General features: G+C 39.1%; 1 long non-coding RNA gene across 1 annotated transcript in view; it reads left to right on the plus strand.

Annotated features, from left to right (window-relative positions):
* Nucleotides 1–16,219, plus strand: part of LOC109036704 (uncharacterized) — a 47,410-nt gene extending 31,191 nt beyond the window's left edge. The window contains exons 4-6 of the long non-coding RNA XR_011899362.1: nucleotides 3,459–13,664; nucleotides 14,679–14,885; nucleotides 15,825–16,219. This is a non-coding gene — a long non-coding RNA (uncharacterized lncRNA). The remainder of the gene's footprint in view (nucleotides 1–3,458; nucleotides 13,665–14,678; nucleotides 14,886–15,824) is intronic.
* The last annotated feature ends 3,108 nt before the right edge of the window (nucleotides 16,220–19,327 follow it).

The following is a 19,327-nucleotide window of genomic DNA, read 5'->3' on the forward strand; positions in this document are numbered from 1 at the left end:
CACGCGTTGACTAGATTTGGGTGGACTCCCATTATCTCCAGTGCTCGTATGATCCAGCTATGTGGCATGCTGTCGAAGGCTTTTTGGTAGTCTAGCCATGCTACGGATAGATTTTTCTTCCTCCTTTTGCAGTCTTCAATGGCAGTCTTGGATATAAGGAGTTGATCTAAGCATCCATTTGCTCCTTTTCGGCACCCTTTCTGCTCTATTGGGAGGAGTTCAGCACTTTCTAAATACTTGTAAGTTTTGCCAGCCATTAAAGCGGTGTATATCTTGTACATAATGTTAAGACAAGTGATCGGGCGGAAGTTCTTTGGGTTCGCTGTTTCTTTGTTTTTCGGTATCAAGTACGTGCACCCTTTAGCTAACGAAGGTTGGAACTCTTCTCCCCCCAGTAGTTTTATGTATTCTGTTGTTAGATACTTGTGGATGGGGTGCATTTTTTTGTACCAGAAGCTCTGTATCTTGTCTGGGCCGGGTGCTTTCCAATTCGCAAGATTCTTTAAGACATTCGCTACTTCTGCCTCATTTAGGGGAGTCCATTCCATCTGATGTTCGACGTTTAGATCCTTAATCCAGTCCGCTTCGGTGTTATGCTCTGTGGGAGTTTCGTAAATTCCTTTCCAGAACTCCTCTATTTCTTGTTTCTTAGGGGTTGCACCAGTTTCTGCTCCGTCCCCTTTGATTTTTCTGTAGAAGCTCTTACAGTTAGTTACAAACATCCTATTTTCCCTATATTGGTTAGATCGTTTTTTGTATCTCCTGATCCTTTGGCTGAACACTGATATGCGTTGTTTAAGTTGCTCGGCTACATTGTCAATATTGTATTCTTCTCCTTCGTCAGTGTATTTTTCTAGTATTGATTTAACTCGCTGTGTCATTGGCTTCTCGTTAGACTTGCTAGTCTCCTTGAAATTAGTTAACACTGAAAGGTTGCATCTCAGCTCTTTTATTCTGTTATCGATCCTTTTTTGCCACAGGGGTTTCGTTTCTTTCGCGTTGTTCTTTTTTACTGGTCTTGGGTTGTTTGCTTCATCACTGACTGTTAGAGCTGCCGCGTAGAGTAAGCAATTTATTTTCCAGAGGTCCAATTCCTGTTCGGTTTCTAGTATAGTCTTCACCTCACTGTTGGCTCGTGCAAGGATTTCCTTCTCCTTTTTTGCGCCGTTCAGTTTTCTGATCGGTTCTCTTTCCTCTAAGGTCATCTCCAGTACTTCTTGGTAGAGTCTCCTAATTGGTGACTCTGGCTTTTCGTTTTGTGATGACTTGGGTTCTGGCGTTGGGGCTAACGGCTCAGGGTTGGTCTCTGTCAGCTCATCGCTCGTAGGTTGCTGGTTTCCAGGAGGAGTTTGTGACGCTTGGTTTGAGATGTTTAGCTCGGCTAGGATGTCTTGGGATAGGATATCATCCAGTGCATCAGGTGCCACTTGGGGGGCTTCTCCGGCATGTTCCTCAGTTGATGCTTCTAGTGTGGCAATAGCATCTGCTTTAATTTCTTCAAGCAACTCATCGCTAAGTTTCCTTTTGTTTTCTATGTATCTTCTCTGCGTGGCTAGTTTATTCGCATTGATGTGTAATCGGGTGTCAGGGTTCCTAGCTCTCCATAAATCGTACGTCTCCTTTATGTTGCAAAAGCCTGTACCTTCTTTAGTATACCAGTGACACCACATGACTTCTTTGTACTCTTCTTGAGTCCATTTAATTCTTTGTGAGGATTGGGCTACTTGAGACGATATTCCCTCATCCTCTGGATCTTTTTGGTTGGCTGAGCTGCTTTGCGAACGTTCTGTCTCATTTTCTGGGCTCTGAGATGTCTGTCCAAGGTGGAGACGGACGTCTGCTTTGATTTCGGAGAGTTGCATCTCATTCAGTTTCTTTTGGTTCTCTATGTACCTGCGTTGGGTTGCAAGTTTATTTGCTTCAATATAAGGACGGGTAGCTGGGTTTCTCTTTCTCCAGAGATTGTAAATGGACTTCATGTTGCAGCTGCCTGTGCTTTCTTTGATGTAGAGGTAGCACCACATGACTTCTTTGTATTCTGCCTCGCTCCATTTTGTTCGCGCCCTTGTATGGTTGGGCTGAGAGTCTGGCTGGCTACTCAAAGGTTGTACTTGAGTCGGGCTGAGAGTTTGTGGCGTGTTTGTAGGCACATTTCTTGGGTCCGCTCGGTTTGTTCTCGAGTTTGTTGGTCTGTTCATCTCTTCATCTCTATCCCTATTCGTTAGGGTGATTTGAGAGTTCTTGCGTTGTTTAGTAATTTTTCTGGAATCCATGTTGTTCCCACGAGTAGAGGAGGATTTGGACGGTCCGCCCGGCAGCCTCTTCGCCGGGTAAGGCTACGTACTCTGGGAGGTCGCCCGGTATCCCAGGGCACCGTGGGTAGACACCTTCAGAAGCACCCGATGCCAAGAGACCCGATGGGCACGGTTTGCTTACACCCCGGGTTGGGTTTTTTTTATTGAAGTACTTCCTGGCACAAAGGGAGTGCTCAGAAAGTGACTCGGGACTGGAGGTGCGTGAATACCCCAGACCATAGACAGTCCTCCCTGCAGTTTTATTATTATTATTATTATGAAAATGAATACATTTTTACAATTAAACTGGCAATCGTCAGGGATATGAGGAAATCCCAAGGACCAAGAATAATATCATTGTGTTCCACGCATGGTGGTGTTGCTTGATAATTTATTCTGAACTCAGCGCTGGATAATACACAGAATCTAGTAGGTATATATTTACTTAAAAAAACTAACTAAATCTACAGGCTTGTATAAAATAACATTTTTTCGGTACATCGTTTTAAAGGGAATTTGACTTAATTTTCGATTACCTTTTTGTTAATATTTATTTCTTTAGTTTTGTTCTTTATTATTGTAAATTATTTTCGAAAATTCTGGCACTCAGATGCCCCGTGACATCCTCTTGAAAAAGAATAAGTGGGAATTTTGAAGCAGCACAATCAAGGTACTTGATCTTTTGAGTTTTGGTATCGACATTTGATTCCTTGCATTAGTTTGCACGACTTACATGATATTTTTAGCAAAAGAGCCGTGCATTTGCATGGGCGCTATTGCGTAATTTTTCAACCAAGGCCCAAAATCAGTTTATCGGTAATTTTTCCAAAATGTTACCTTCCTGAAGATATGGGAGCAAAATCTTTCTGAAGAGAATGAGGCCATGAGTGATGGTTCAGACACGAGTAAAAACGCTTCGAAAAAAGGACGAAAAAGAAAGAGAGACATTTTTTTTTAAATTTAACACATGAAGCCCTTCAGTTCATACACAGCTTTGACTGTTGATCTGAGTCATCATTAAAAATCACGTTTATTTCTGGATGAAACAAGGGCTTCTTCGAATCGAGAATGAATGGCCGCTTTAAGCGGATTACATCTAGTGAATATGGTTCGTTTTTGTGACATGTTCAACGGTTGTTCATTTTTCCTCTCTTTTTTTCGCAGGAACTTCAAAATTTTCGGTGGTGTCGTAATTTCAAAGGGACTAGAATTTCCCTCATTAGAAGTTTGAATCAATATTTGTACTGCATTTAATAAAAACTTCGTAAAAGTTTCTGGTTTTAAGCCGAGTTTAATTTGATGAGCTTGACTTGGACTTTTTTCTTTTTTTCTCTCATTGGACACCTCTTTGAAACGACGTTTTAGCTAAACATGAGCAGATCGCTAATTTCAAGCACGAGAAGCTCATGAGAGCTATCCACGGCCGGCTAGAGCACCTTTGTGGGGAGACTGTAGATACTGGGCCCCATGGAGTGCTTATGACCTAAATAGAGGCGCTATGTTTTGGTTTTTGAGGAAAGGAGGGGGGAGGGGACAATGCCAACTTTTTTCGGTTATCGCCTAGTTATCATCAACCGCACTTGCTGCCAACCTTACTGTACAAGATAATTTTCTCGAAAATAGCACACGATTAGCCGTAAAACTATATAATTACGTCGTAATTTTGTATTTGAGTACGATCCTCGTTGCGATATGCAAATGAGACTACATTTTGAGCAATTTTATTTTTACAATCAATACAGCGTCCGTAATTTTTAGGTCCTAGAAGGCTCCAATCAGCTTGAGATGGCTGAACCAATCAGAGGTGGTGACCGTGCGTGGTGATACCATACTCTCCGTACGGCCGGCAATATCACTCATTCTATGATACTGATTCCGTTCAAATATATTTAGCACAATTTGAAAGTCACAATATGTTTGGAATATCCATTTGGCAGATTTAGGTAATGCTAATTAAACTATGAATAAAATAAAGATACTGCTATGCTAAATTTGGATACTCAAAGACACTATTGTAATTGTTTCTTTTCCTTCCGCTCACTCAGGAAATGGTGATAATCAGCGAGAGACGATCGAAAATAATTTCGCCTCTAAGAAGAGTGACCGATATGATTTTAATTTATAACTAGCTGCTCCGGGCGCCCTACGGGCGCCCTCCACAGCTAGCAATGGTGGTGCAGTAGCTTATTTGGAATCGGAGCGATTAGTGGAATCTATTTAATAATGATGATGATTCTGCGGCAGAAGATCAAGGAATTTAACTGCCTCTCTGCGTTACAGGGTGGAGACTGTCATTCTACCGAAAAATGTTATAAAAAGTTCGGATTATTAGTTTTTCTTTTTTTTGTGTTATTTTTTAATTTTTTTTATTTTTATTTTTTCATAGTTTACTGATGACTATGAGGCTTTTGGAATTTATAAAAGATCGAAGCACCTCTTTGTGCACGATGTTTTTTGTACGGTTGCCTTTGGGAAGAATTTGGACTTCAAAATTTTTGTACGATGTAGCTCGTGAGAGTGCAACATACAGTTGACCATGGCCAAAACTGTTTGGGGTAAATAAATGCCGACTCGCTTCAACGTTTGACCCTCAGCTTTGATGATGGTCATGCAGAACGCAATGCGAATTGGGAATTGTCGCCTCTTAAAAGAGAAAGGGAGAGAGGAGTCTGCAGGTGACAAATCAATTCTTGGCAGTGAAATTCTTTCACCGGCCTTCTCGCCGGAAATGACCTACAAATTAAGACAATTTTCATAATAGTGCGGTGGCTAGTTGCAACTTAGTGGCAAATCGTGATACAGTTTAGCGGTTTTCAGGGGTCAAAGTAGATGACATTTTAAGAGTTTTGAGTCGAAGAGGCATTTCAAATTTAGTGGCATATCCAAGATGGCGGCCATTCAAAATGGCGTCCGGGCGCGTACTTTGAGCCGCTATAGATCGAGATCCACTGAACCGATTTAATTTTTCTTTTTTTTGTTAAATAGGTAATTTATAGTGAAATATAACAAAATCACAAAAATTTTGATTTTGACAATATACACGGTGTTTTTTTCACAAAAACCGGTTTTTCAGAAACACAAAAATCGTTTACATTTAAATAACTTTTAAGGATGGGCATGGAATTACCAGCATGTAAGATGTGTTTATTCTGAAATAGCTTGTTTTTAGCGTTCCAACGGTATATCACATTATGGGTCTGTAATTAACAGTTTGCGTAATATCTTAATCCGCGCGGCGGCGGCGCGCGATGGACCTCCGAAATAGCAGTGTAGCGTATACGCCATATCGCTCTAGCTCCGCTTCTACTGAACTGATTTCAGATTTTTTTGTTTTGTTCGGAAGGTGTATCAACGGAGAAATTCGAAGATAGCTAAGGAGGGTCTGAGCCCCCGACTCCTTTTTTATTCAATATAGAAAATGTCTATTTCTGTGCTATTCAGTGTTTTTTCCTTCTAGTACGTTGGCTTAGTGCCAAACAAAGGGCAAAATGCTGCAAATCGTGTTTTGCCACTTTGGGAGGTCAAAGTAGATGACATATTAAGAGTTTTGACCCGAAGAGGCATATCAAATTTAGTGGCAGATCCAAGATGGCGGCCACTCAAAATGGCGTCCGGGCGCGTACTTTGAGCCGCTATAGATCGAGATCCACTGAATCAATTTAATTTTTCTTTTTTTTAAAAAAAAGGTAATTTACAGGAGAATATAACAAAATCACAAAAATTTTGATTTTGACAATATTTAGGGTGTTTTTCCCACAAAAACCGGGTTTTGTGCATTGAAAAAAAAACTTTTAACCCGTATAACTTTAAAAATTGCAATATTAATACCACTAAAATATGCATCATGTTAAAGAACGTGTTTTAAGCTTTCCAATGATATATTACATGATGGGTCTATAATTTAAGGTTTTCGCACCACTGCGATCCGCGCGACGGCGGCACAGCGCGGGCGTGCATAAATTAATCCAGGGGCATATGTTGAAAAGAAGCCTCCCGTGGAATAGTGACTGGAGCAAGTGTGAAAAATGGCCTAATCTCTTTTTTTCAATGTGTAGAAAAATAATTTAGATGTTGTCAAGCTCAATTTTGCGTCCAACCCCTCCAATTCAAGATGGCGGCCAAAATGAGGGCTGAGGGGTTGAAGATGTTGGAATTAGTTTTTGATGTCATGTAAGGGGTCTATCACCATGTACCTTTGGTCGTAGAGTCCGAATTAGAGGTCCAAAATTGTCTCCGGCTCAAAGGGATGCCCAAAATCCAATATGGCCGCCAAAATTTCTACGATAGGGTCAAATCTCCGAAAGTTGCGTAAAACTGCCAAGTAGGATATCTTTCATAGGGTTTTCTGGGTCGTAAATTTCACGTATAGAAATGATCGCATCGCATGTGGGAAATTCAGTGTCGTTATGTCAGAGAAACAAACATCACTTTGCTCCGGTATGAATATCTTACATCATTGCAATCACACTCCTTAAAAAGTGAATTCGATCAAAAACATCATGCGCGGCAACAGAGCTGGCATTGTTGAAATGAAGATAGCGCGGGACATTCAAACTGTGCGTGAGAATAACAATGCCACATTGTGACGATCGGCATTTCTCCTGTTGATGCAACGTTCTTTTTGTCAACAAATTGGACATTGTAATTATGACTTTTGGCTGTGTGTCTCTCATATTGCAGCCTTACTGCGATAACAGCTTTTCTATTTACACGCATCATAAGCCGTACAACCATGTTTGACATTGTCATCCTCATCAATCATTTTTCTCCGTGTGCTTGTCGGTAAATCAATGAATTCCGGCATGGCCTTTTTTAGCAGAAAGCTAAACACCATCACCTATTTCGAGTTAAAATTTTGCAAACTCCGCTTCGTCTTGCAAAGTTCTCATATTTTGAGTAAGTTTTCTGATTTTGAAAAGAGGTCAAAGTGGTGAGAATTTGATTGCATTTTGCACCAATGTTTGGCGAGAAGCATGCGGAACAACGGGTAGAACCTGTCTAAAATCACCACCATAGACGACAATTTTTCCTCGGAAAGGGATATCATTACCCATTCTCTAAGAAGTCGGTCGATGCATGCCAGAGCATGCGTGATAACCATGGGAGCTTCACCCCAAAAAATGATCGTTGTTTTCCAAATAGTCTCAGCCTCTCTTGAGCTAACTGTCAGACTCGACACAGAATTCTCATTCAGAACCGAAGGAATTTTGAATTTGCTATGAACCGTTCAACCGTTAGGTAGCAACGATGCGGCGATACTTGTCCAAGCAACGGGGATGACGTCTAAATTTTCCTTCGTACAATACGCAGAAAGACATTCTTAAGCGAAAGTTTTTCCCGATCCTCCTGGACCATCAATGAAAATCGCATTACACGTGTAAGATGGATTTTGGATGAGACTAATTATATCAGAAATAATTTGATGTTTCTCTGGGTTAGCGGCAGAAATCATGGAATCATAATTTTAGGGGGAGGAGAGTCAGGCTCCGACCCTTGAAGATTCAGGTTAATTGGAAGCAATTCCGGAAGATCAAATGATGATATTGAAAATCCATGAAGTCTTAATGTGCTTTTAATAGCAAAAAGCCGATCAACGTAGTCGACCGACCAACAAAATAAAGAGAGAGGAAGAAACGAAGTATCAAGCAAATTTGAAACAAAGTTGGAAAGAGAAAAGAACAAATAAGAATGAAATGTCCATAACAATACATGTTGTTAGCAATACGTGTGCGCACCGCTGCAGTTAATGAGTCAGGGTCAGTCAAACCGCCAGGATGCCTATCAAGAAGTGGTGATGCGGAGTCGCCGAGAGATTGCGACGGAATGTGGGTGGTGAGTGACGAACGGCAATGCGACCCAAACCTTCTTTGAGGTTGGTGGGAGGAAAGCTATACGAAAGAAAACGGAGATAGCCGAAAGAACGTGGTGAGAGGGGTGGCTGGGACCCTAGGGGGGTATCTAGGGACGGGCAAGCAGGTAGCGGCTAGATGACCGCTCGAAACAGCTGAACTTTACTCGTTGATAAAAGTAAGAAAATTTGAGAAAATCGAAAAAACAATTACAGCCTGCAAATCTACAGATCACAGGCTTTCATTTAAAACAAAAATCATGCAAATCAGTCCGATGGTTCTCTCAAAGTTAACGTCCTAAGATTCGGACCTCCGTTTTAATGCATCGAAGAAAATTTGAGAAAATTATGGGAGAAAATTTGAGAAAATCGAAAAAACGATCACAGCCTGCAAATCTACAGCTCAGGGGCTTTCATTTAAAAAAAGATCACGCAAATTGGTCCGGTGGTTCTTTCAAAGTTAATGCCCCAAGATTCGGAACTTTGCATTTTAATATTTAGGATGAAGTCTAAAACGAATGGAAGCCTCTCTCACAGAACTAGAGTAAAGGAGAGTATACTGAAAGTGAATTAATTATCAACCAAATATAATAACAACGTAAACGAATCCGTGTAGAGAACTACGACAAAATCTCATCGAGTGAATTAATACATGGGACCGGTCATATGGATGAAGGACATTTGGACTGCATTTTGCAATTTGGACCTATAAATTCTATCTCTCCTGGAAAAACAATTATGTGCACAGGGGTTCTAATGGTTCATACGTTGTTTTTAAACCGGGCTAAAATTTATAGCTCCAAATTGCAAAATGTAGTCCATTTCATGCCAGAATAATCCAAACTGACTTATTAGTTACATCGCCTAGTGGAGCTTTTCATAAACATGTTTGGACTGAAAGCCTTTAAAAGGGCTAACAACAAACTGGAATTGTGACGAAATGAGGATAGCCATGACTGAAATTAAGGCGGACAGAAGAGGGGCTAGCCCCCCCCCCCCCCCACATTCAGAAATATTCTCAGCCCCTCCTGAAAATACAAGATATTTTGCTAAATAGGTGCGCGACACAGCTTCCATCTTCGAAAATGTAATGCGATCAATTTTTCGGTACCAAGAGCTTTTAATCGCTCTACAGAAGCGTTAATTTTTCAAAACATCCGAATGGACCCCTCCCGCCCTCCAACTAGACTCTCCTTTAGACCTAAAGAAATCCCCCGAACTCTCCTATGGATCTAATAACCTTTCACAAACCCCCTTTTGAAGATTTTTCCTTAGTGCCTCCAGGCCTCCATGATGAGATGCTCTCATATCTTTTTTCCCCATCAAAAAGTTTCTGGTTCCATCTACAAGTATACCAGTTTTTGCAAAGAGCTATATATTTGTGCGTTTGAAGCTTGGAATACTTGGTATAAAATTTAACTTTATTTTATTTATTAGTACAGTAAGAAATGGATTGCCCATTATTTTGCATGTATTAAAAAGTTTGGAGACCTTTGAAAAGGGGGATACGATGGACTACAGGTCTCTCGTGGGTTGCCGTTAGATAGTCACCGAAAAAAATACCCCGGTAAAACTGATCGCTAAAAAAATAGGCAACATCGCCAAAAAAATAGGCGACATCGCCTAAAAGGTAGGCGACATCACCTAGAAGGTAGGCGACATCGCCTAGAGGGTAGGTGACGTCGCCTAGAAGGTAGGTGACGTCGCCTAGAAGGTAAGTGGCATCGCCTAGACGGTAGGTGACATCACCTGAAAGCTAGGTGACATCACACAGGTCGCGTCGCATTTGAGTTTCAGGATTAAGTAAGGAAAAATTAAATATTAACTGGCTAATCATTGGATAATTTCATGGGTGCATAATAGAACATTTGCTTTGTGCTAAACATTTTTATACCTACAGTGGAAAAAACTTTAAGAATAAATATATATAAAAAAAGGAAATTTTGAACATTAAGTAAAATAAAAACAAGAATGAAGTAAAAATAAAATAGATTAAGGTAATATCGTAAAAAAATATATGTTAGAAGCGGACGTTAGAAAATGAAAAAAGTGAAAAAACAAATTAAAGTGAAAAATAAAATGCAGTCTGAAAATGAAACATAGTAAATAAAATAAAATAAAATAGAGAAAAAAAGTAAAATAGCACAGCGTGAAAAAATAAAAAATTAAAAAATAAAGTAAATTAAAAAAATAAAATATAGTAAAAAAATAATATAGGGAATATACCTAATAAAATAGAGTCAAATAATAAAGTAGAGTAAAATGAATAAAAAAGAATATAAAATGAAAAAATGGGTAAAAAATAAAATGAAGTAAAGTAATGAACTGAAATAAATTAAAGTAAAAAACGAACAAATCAATAAAAACTGGTCGAGACATCCTGGCTGTGCAGTGCACGTTTAATTCGAAGCTAAATGTAGGTTTTTTGTCACTGTTTTCAGGCGGCCGGCATAGCTTAGTAGGTAAGGTCTTCGTTCAGTGTTCGGGAGGTCCCAGGTTCAATCCCCGGAGCAGGCAAAAATTTCCAGATCAAAATTCCAACAAAAGTGCCTAACAGTGTCACGTGGACGCCATTTTTCACAGTTTTTGAAATAATCCCCGTACATAACCCATTTGGGGGGGGGGGGGGGCTTTTTTCACGGCCCCACAATGCTAGGTGACATCATCTACACATTTTAGGCGACATCGCCTGTTCCAAAAATCTCCTCACCTAAGTTGGTGAGGCGATGTCGCCTATTTTTTGGCGATCAGTTTTACCAGGGTAGTGATCCATTCTTTAATTATTAAAATATTAATACATAAAAAATCCTTGATTTCTCATAAAAACAGAATCAACTATTACGGCTGAAAAATAATTACTTTTCTAGAACGCAGAAAGAAAATGTATCAAAGATGAACGTATCACTTAACGAAGCCAAATTAGTTGTTTTAATGCTGCCCTACTTGGACAAGTAAACAATATTATAGGTAAATAAATGAGAGAAATATAAATATTATTAGGTAAATGATGAGACAATAAACACAATCAATCAACTACAACTGAGCACTGAAGATAACTTTTTGCCAATCGGAGGCACCAGATATCCAGTTCGTCCGCCGGCCACTAGGTTGCAGCACACTATGCTAAAACCTTCTAATGACCCATCATCAGAGACAACTTCTCCTCTTTTTATTCTCTATGATACTATGTCTTCGTGATAACAGCATAAAAAAAATCGAATACGTAAATAGACAAAGAGAATTCCTACAATTTGTACCAGAATAATAACCAGAGTAAACGGAAATTATATTAATTTTTTCCTCCCCATATTATGTTCATCTATTAGTGAAAAATCTTTCGCATTTTCCTTCCACAGTTTTCCCTCTGACGGCAGATTGTTAATTTTGTTCTCCTGAAATCCTAGCTTGCATTTAGTAAATTCGTAATTGGCGCGTATACGTAGTATACCGCCTTTGCGATCGTTTCGACCCTCCACTCGATACAATAACCGAGTCCCTTAGTTCCTTACCGGAAAGTGACTACCGCGAACTTCTGAGATTTTCCAAAGCGTGAAAAAAGTTTACTTATCCATCAATTATTATGATTTAAAGTTTTTTTTCTCATTCTGGGGCTTTCTAGTTTATGTGCAATGAATACCAATAGTCTACGTTACTCGGTTTTCTTAAAAAAAAAAACCTAAGAATGCTCCGCGCTAATTTAAAATATGCATATATAAGCAGAAGCAAACGAACTGATTCGAGGATGGCTGAGCAGTTCGGCACTCTTCGAATGAGATATTCACTCCTCCGTTTTGTTCAAAACGTTGCTTTGACAGATCTGCACACCCCTGTTATGCTGTTCAAAATGTGGTACCACTGCTCCAATAGCCAGGGCCAGCCAGGGCAGCCGTAAGTGCAATCTGTGATGAGCCTCGAGGCTCATTAGACCATTTGCTAAACGTGGCTCGTACAGGAATCCACTTACTCACGCGCCTGATCACTGCGTCGGCGTCTCCAGAGGAACAATGGCCTTGGGTTCCGGCACTTACGCTTGATTAACCAATTCACCGTCACGTTAGGATTCACCCAATTTTCAAAAAAAAAATGTTTCGCGTGTATTTAGCAATTTTTTTCTTACTCTCCGTTGAATCTGTTCTCTTTTTGGAGTGACTTACAGGGCAGCCATTAGTACAATCTGGGATGAGCCTCAAGACTCATTAGACCATTTGCTAAACGTGGCTCATACAGAAAGCTACTTGCGCACATATGGAAATCTACCTACCCCTCTCTTCCCCGCGCGCCAGACCCCAGCGTCGGGTTCTCGAAGGAAACAATAGCTCGGCTCTCGGCGACGCAGCCGCCGGGACCCTAATTACTTACGCTGGATTAACCATTTCATCGTCATGCTAGGATTTGTCCAATTTTCAAGAAAAATTGTTTCGCGCGTATTTAGCAATTTTTTCCATACTCTCCGATAAGCACGAATAAAAAGAGGCCTCGTTCACAAAAATCGGCCGAATAAAAGAGAAGTTACAGTATTCAAAATCCGAAGAAATCAACGAAACTTCTCCATATAAAAAATAAAATGAAGGGAAAAAAAGAAATGTATAAATTACAATTAAATATAATTGACCTCAGAATTTGACAAGCAATTCCATTATATGACGGAAAAAAATTGGAAGTAATTACAAAAAATCGCCTCTTGCAAGGGGCTTCCTAGTGAGAAATTTCACCTGAAGACAAGGGTCGAGTAGCAGCAGTACCCAATACAATACACAGTGTGCCTCAACGAGTTAAACGTGTTTTATAAGTCCAAATTAAAAATTCTTTATATTTGTAACTACAGGGTGTCTTAAGTCGTTTAAGCACCCCCCCCCAAAAAAAAAAAAAAAAAAAAATTCGTCGAGATTCTGGAACTTAAAGGCGCTTTAAAAGTATTCTAGGGCTATAATAGCTAAATCACTTGTAGTAAATCCCGTTATATTATTAAAAAGAACTTTAATCCATAGTTTAATGCCTTAGTTCCTTAAGGTGATTCCAAGTGATCTAGGGACAGCTCGTATCCGCGCAGAGAGCACCACTAGTCGTTTTTCTGAAGCGACCAGTAAATCGTCTATTACTTCAAATTCCCTGCGAAGATTTCCAAAATCGGATCCATAACTTATAGCTAATTTTTTGTATTATTTTTTGATGTATTTTTCATCGAGATTGGTTCAGTTTACGAGGTGAAAGTACGGTAACAGATTTTGAGGTGAGGAAAAGCGGCCGTGAGAAAAGTGACCGCCATGATTGTTGTTGTTTTGTTTACCTAACTTTAGGTTATGTCTTCTGTTTATCTGCACAATATACAATATACAATGTTCAAATTGTTTATCTGATAAAGACTCAACCGCCTTTACGTATAAGGAATAGAATTTCCCGGTTTTTTCTTGCTTGTTATTCTGATGCCATCATTGTGGAAAAATCGCGTGTGGAACTTGTGTTTAACAAGATTTTGGGACGGATTCGAGTGCACTGGACCTGCTCACCGCACTGTAACTTAGGTAAGTTCTTACACTCTATTTACTTCTTCAAACGCAACCCCTATTATTCCAGTAGGCGCAAATACTTTAGAGGAACAAGCAAAATATACGGAGACTGGGGTGAACACTATATTTGCGCCAACAATTCTCATTAGTTGGTAAATGAAAGCGCTGTATGTTCCGAGTATGTTTATACACTCTCAGAGACGAACCAAAGACCCTCTATCTTGAATCATGAATTAAAACCAATGAGCAAAGACAGCTAGATTTCCGACCCCACACCTCAAAAGGCTGAAATCTTTTGACAAGGATTCCAGCGAAGCAATAGCGCGACACTGACTATGTTGTAAGGGGATGGTGGCTGACACAAAAATTCAAAGGGGAAGTTTTATGCATTTTTAAAAAATATATGTGTGTTCAGTGAATTTTTCCTGTTGCTTACCTAACTTTCAGTATCTCTGGAATATTAAGTCAATTGTAATTGGACTGCGTTAAACAGAAAGAAACCAAGCCACATCAGCTATTGCCAAATTTAATCGGGCAATTTAAATTTTTACATGAAAACGGTTGTGCGGATTTTTGTGCAAATTTCAGTGGATTTTCTCCAGAGTATGAAGCTAATTCCTTGAAAATTTCAAAGGAATCCACACAAACGTCCTCACGTAAAAAACTAAATGGCCCGGTTAACTTTGGCAATAGCTGATGTGGCTTGGTTCCTTTCTGTTTAACGCCAATTGAAGTATGCTCTGACCGAACTTTGATTTGGTTCATTGAATGAGAGGATGGACGCGATAATAGAAATTACTTTAACGGTAAGTAATTTTAGAAAGGAAATGAATGCTTGAACAGGTAAGAGGTACCTTCAATTTCTGGATAATATGAGCATTGCAGTTGAGGGAGGGACGATCGAGTAGATTATTAAGAGTGCCTACTTAGGTACTTGGCTTATTTTACAGAAATTTTCTATACAAAGTTCTGCTCTGAAAAACCATCCTTTGCCATTCATTTCATCAGGAATGCATGTTTCTTTTCCAGGAGGTGTCCAAGTGTCAAGTCAAAGGATCATACTGATGCAGCATTAATTTTAGTGAATCCTGTCACTCTCTACTGGGATTCTCTGTAAGGACATTGCCAGAACCGGACGTTTAACTCAATGAACACCAATTCTTGTGATCTGATCCAGCCAGAGTGGGCACCAGTGACCTTTGGACCTTCGGAGATAGAGGGTGCTCTCCAGAAAAGGTAAGGGATTTTGCAAAATATATACGCGATATTTTTGTATTCTGCAAAATTTTATCAACATTTTTTCTGTGAAATCAAAGAATGTAAAAGATCTCTCCTTGAAGCTGTAGGTGTCCCCCACTACCCCAGGTGGGTGCCTTCCCTTGCTCACTGACCCTCCTTGATGCAAGTGCACTGCGACCCCCTACCTCCCTCAGAAAGAAAATTCATAATTCGCCTCATGCCAACTCTGAAATTGGTGAACTTTCTCCAAGGAGGTAAGGAAAGAAAAAATTAGCTAATCAGTGAATCCACGTTCATTAATCACAGAGACTATATGAGTAGCTCAGATCTAGAGGGTCGTAACACACTGTTTTGAGAAATTTAGCTAAGTACACGGGTCCATTCAAAATAAGTTCAAGAAGAGTTCTGTACGGTAGAAATTGTTTGTGCACCTCCAAATGCAATGTGCTTAAACCTCCGCTCATGCTTTATTAATTTTTTAATGAATACATGAACCAACAGTTTTCCTTAAAATATTCTGTAGAATTTCTAACACAATCGTAAATATTTTCATAACAATTTGAATTATATATTTTCGTCAGTTTATTTTTCAGAAGAACAAAAAATATAATTGAAGGCTTTTGAAACGGTTCAATGGAAGGATATTTTTCGGCCTTAGCCATTGCACTCTGTTCTCTATTGTCCTTTTCTACCAAGAATTCTCATGAGAGGCGAAGAATCAGTGAATTATTGTTGGGAATCCCCTCCCTTCTCCTGGGAGGTTCCTGTGATTTTCATTCCCCTCTTCCCCTGTAACTTCCGGATGTGGCAATCAAATCGGATTGTCTTGTTGGCTACCTTCCATGTCTTTGTGCTCGTCAAATGCTACTTAACAATAATCATTTTCTAAACTGTTTAGTTTTTAATTTTGATGAAATGCCTTATGTTCTTTTGCAGAGAGACCACCCCAGTCATATGAATCAGACAATCCTGTGCTCCCATATTCCAGAACTGGAACTGGACTTAGAGTAAATGCAGGGTCTATCTTGTCGCTATCGGTGAAATTTTCCACATCTCAGTAGAGACTGACTGGCTTCAAATTTTCTTCAGACGCCACAAGGAGCATCGTTTTCCCCCTTAGTCTTACCTATCTTACTTTTTTTAGTTCTAGAAATTACTCTTTAAATTTAATCGCTAAAACTCAAACGTTACATGTAGGTATCCTAAAGGGTTAGAAATCATCATAGTATTTGAAGTTAGAATTAATAAGTTATAGGTAGAATGGTCTGGCAGCGTCTCTCTTAATGTGTGTAAATTTTCTCTCATTATTTTAATAAATTTTTTATTTTCTTTCTTAGATAAGTTTTGCTGGTTTTCATTCATTCACACTTTTAAGGATTTTGGTAAGCTTTATTGAAAACAACTATGGACCTCTGCAGTGGCAGGGCGTGCTTTGCGATATATCCATTGATCGACCCTTTAAACCTATGGAAATGGATCAATAAACAGGGTGTTAGCAACGAATACTTTAATAAGCGATTCATTACCATAGCTTCAAATCTGGAGATATCGGTAACCGATCATTCATGCCTCGCCACTGGACCTCTGAGAATAAACAGGATAAAACCATCCAGTTTTGCGCAACTTAAAAAAGTTATATATTTTCTGAGTTCCATTCTTACAGTAACCTGTTTGCTGCGATCATCTAGTTAAACTTGAGCTTTTCTCTAGAATAATTGGAAACGATTTGACAAACGTTTTTCCTCATGAGAAAAATTAAAAGCAAGAAAAATATGAATCCTAGATGGAATGACATTTCTTTTGTTTGCAGGGATCATATGAATTTAAAAATAAAAAATGTAAATGATTAAAAATAGTTAAAAGTACTAATTTTGAAATTAAAACGTCATTACTTTCTCAAGGTTTTTTTTTTATCAATTTCAAAAATGTAAATGTATGCATAAAATTTTCCTGTCAAGTCCAGAGCAAGGAGGGGGAAGTCTAGAATACAGGGTGAGCGAAAAGTCCCCGACCCCCCCTCTAACTTTTGAACGAATTAAGCTAGGGAAATGAAACTTTGGGGATGTTCCTATCTCAAAGGGGACCATCTTTTGGGGGGGTCAAAATTTTAGATTTTTAAACGGTCAAATTTAGTTACCTTAAATTTTGTTTTTTTTTTAACTTTTCCCGAAATTTGGGGACTTGCCAACGTAATGTTGAACTGATTTTGACCTTACTGAGATAATGTGGAGGCAAATCCAGGGGAAATTGGCTTATTTCGCGGGAAAATTGAATGACCTTTGAATTGACGTATTTGGGGGTCCGAGCCCCCCCTTACAATTAAATCGAAGTGATTTTTGCAATTTTTACTTAAAAGCGGACACAATTTGGTAAATTTTCCCGTTTTATTTTTTTCTTTGCGATAATTTGAACCGGAGTTATGATTTTTTGAAAATAGGTCAAATTTCACCTTTGACCTATCATAACTCAGTCAAAAATTAAGATATTGATCTGCGGTTTGCGCCAAAATTCTTAGTTTCTTATGCTCTTTCGAATGAGGTATCACAAGATAGGGGTTGCCATTTGAAAAAAAAAAGTTGGGGGCCCCCCGCGCCCCCCCTGAGGGGGCCCCCCGCGCCCCCCCTGAGGGGGCCCCCCGCGCCCCCCCTGAGGGGGGACCAAAATTTTGACCCCCCCCAAAAGATGGTCCCCTTTGAGATAGGAACATCCCCAAAGTTTCATTTCCTTAGCTCAATTCGTTCAAAAGTTAGAGGGGGGGTCGGGGACTTTTCGCTCACCCTGTATGTTGGAACGTTAATATGCATTGTAGGTATGTTTTTCTTCGAGGGTTTCCTTGTATTGTTAAACCAAGTAGCCTGGAACTTATAGGTATAGGAAATTTCTTGCTTTGATCCACAATCTTCCCTGTGAGAGAAGGAAGTGAGGAAAATGCTCCCTTTTGCTTCTAGAATGTGAAGTACATCTCTGCCGTGCTAAGGAAAAACGTCCTAAGAACATTCGAGAGTTACCAGATTTCCTCCTACAAAATGTTTATTTTGGAGGAAAGATATGAATATTCTCCCTTGAAATTTTCAGGGGCTTTAGGTTAAATTGTGAACAAAATTATCTGAAAAATTGGAAGGAAGATATTCATAAGTTTACCAGGAAATTTGTATTTTATCAAAGGAAATTTGGCAACGCCTGAAGGTCCATACAGCATTTTTCCTTAGCACGGCAGACCTCATCTCAAGCTTCTTATCTTCAGAATCCGTCAACTGAAATGTTAAAAGTATGTATGTTACTTTAATTGAACGTCTGAGAACCCTTATACTTAACTTCCAAAAGAAAATTTAAGAAATTCAAGAACAGAAAGTTTGAAGCATAAAAGAGGATAAAACATTTAATGAGATTTAAAAGGAATCTAATCTGAAGCAGTTTCTAAGGTATAATTTTAATTCAAATTTTCACAGACAGGTTTTATTCAGGTCTCTTGAATTGATTTATTGACCTATGATTTTGTAAAAATAGAATTTATGCAAGCCAACATCTGAAGGATAGAAATTCAAAACTTTATAGCGCTTTTGTTGTTACTATGCTTGTGCAGCTGTTCCTCTCATTCAACAGAAATTTGGTAACCTAAACGTAACAGTTCTGTAGGGAAAATTGCCCATTACTAAGTTGACGAAACGAAGGTATTTTGAAATCTTTAAACGGAACCGGCAGGGAGAGATCGATCAAATTTAATTTGAGATTGGACCAATAACAGAACTTGTCTTGAACTAGTGACCTGCGTGATTCAAATAGTTATTGAGACAAAATTTAGTGGAAGTGAATTTACGATTGATAGTGAGGAGTAAGTACACTTAGCGACATGAATTATTTTAAGTTAAGTCAATACTGAAAAAAGTAAAATTAAATACTTACTTCGGTATTTTCAATTCTGATTGAATTTTGATGTCTTGTGATTTCTTACCTCCAGTGGCTGCTTAGCATGCTTTTTAAAAGTTATGGTTTTGATGAGTGAAAGTAATGCCAGCAGGCCTTTCCAAAATCAAGTTCTTCTCATTGAGAGGACACGAACTGACCTTTGGAAAGACCCCAAAACACTCTTGATCACATGATGTTGAGGACAGAACAGGACAGACCAATGTGTTCTTCTGAGCTTTATCATACCTAATACTAATTTCACATTGCTAGGTCAGTGGATCATCCCAACACTACACTCCTATCTCTTATGGCAAGAAACATGAATTCTGTCACAGAGCTGTCTCCACTTTTCCTTTCGCGACACCTGTGATCACTAAGTGTCATCACACATACACAAAAAATCCACTCCTGTCATTTCAATCTGCAATTATAAGGTCTTTCAGTTAGAATGGTAGATCAGCAGCCTGATTTTTTACATTTATGTCGGCACGACAAGAATCGGAAATCGATATATTACGCAGCGCAGATGGGGC

This window comes from Bemisia tabaci, chromosome 2, assembly GCF_918797505.1.
Source record: "Bemisia tabaci chromosome 2, PGI_BMITA_v3".
Lineage (NCBI taxonomy): Eukaryota > Metazoa > Arthropoda > Insecta > Hemiptera > Aleyrodidae > Bemisia > Bemisia tabaci.